Here is a 928-nt window from a genome sequence, read left to right on the forward strand (position 1 = left end):
ACGCCCCGAACAAATAGCATTTTAACATAAAAAATTAAAAAGTAACCTACTCTGATAATTACAATATTAAGAGGTAAAGGACGTTTTTAACAGAAAAGTATTTTATACTAGTTAGGAATATTTTGTAGCTGCGTTATATCGGGTCTACCAATCCTTCTTCACCTCGTTCTTGCCATATTTCTATCCATCTCCAAACTGTCTTCAGACTACATGGTATTGCTTGTGCTATTGCTTGGGGACCATGTGAGCCTCCCGCATGCCAATAATACGTCCTCGATTCACATGTGATAGGATATGAGCCATTTTATTACAATTTTACAGTATAACGCCAGAATACACACACTGTGTATTCAGCACTACCTGCTCACTCACTCCCTTCCCCTCCTTTTCAGTACTGGAGTGGCCGTCAACATTATCCCTTCACTCTCTCCCCTCCTTTTCAGTACTGGAGTGGGGCAGTGTTGATTGTTTATGTCGGGACACCATTAATGTGCGTGCGTGTACAACCGTGTCACCATAGCGAATCGAGATACGATGTCACTTTACGAGGTTAGCCTAAAGCGCACTTCGCTTAAGACACTCCGTCCGCACGTATTGCTACATCGCGTTTCCGTAGTGTAGTGGTTATCACGTGCGCCTCACACGCGCAAGGTCCCCGGTTCGATCCCGGGCGGAAACAAAATTTATATTCTTAAATTAACAGTTACGTGTTGAGTAGTCTCTCTTTGCATAATTGATTTGGATTCCAAATCGGTGAAGTACGATAACAAATGTTGTTTTAATGTAAGATGACCTTAAAAGTATGCGACTATTACCTGTCCACGACGTTTTCAATCAAAACCTGAACACAAGGTTTCCCGAGAGAATTAGCAGCGAAATCCGTCGAAATGTACAACATTAGTACTGACTTGATAGGCCCGTATCACAC

The 928-nt window shown here is 42.2% G+C and overlaps 1 non-coding gene across 1 annotated transcript; it reads left to right on the top strand.

Annotated features, from left to right (window-relative positions):
- Window positions 1-606: 606 nt before the first annotated feature.
- TRNAV-CAC (transfer RNA valine (anticodon CAC)) lies at window positions 607-679 on the top strand. The gene has a single exon. It is a non-coding gene; the product is annotated as a tRNA-Val (tRNA).
- Window positions 680-928: the final 249 nt, after the last annotated feature.

This window comes from Anabrus simplex, chromosome 8 (genome assembly GCF_040414725.1).
Source record: "Anabrus simplex isolate iqAnaSimp1 chromosome 8, ASM4041472v1, whole genome shotgun sequence".
NCBI classification, from domain to species: domain Eukaryota; kingdom Metazoa; phylum Arthropoda; class Insecta; order Orthoptera; family Tettigoniidae; genus Anabrus; species Anabrus simplex.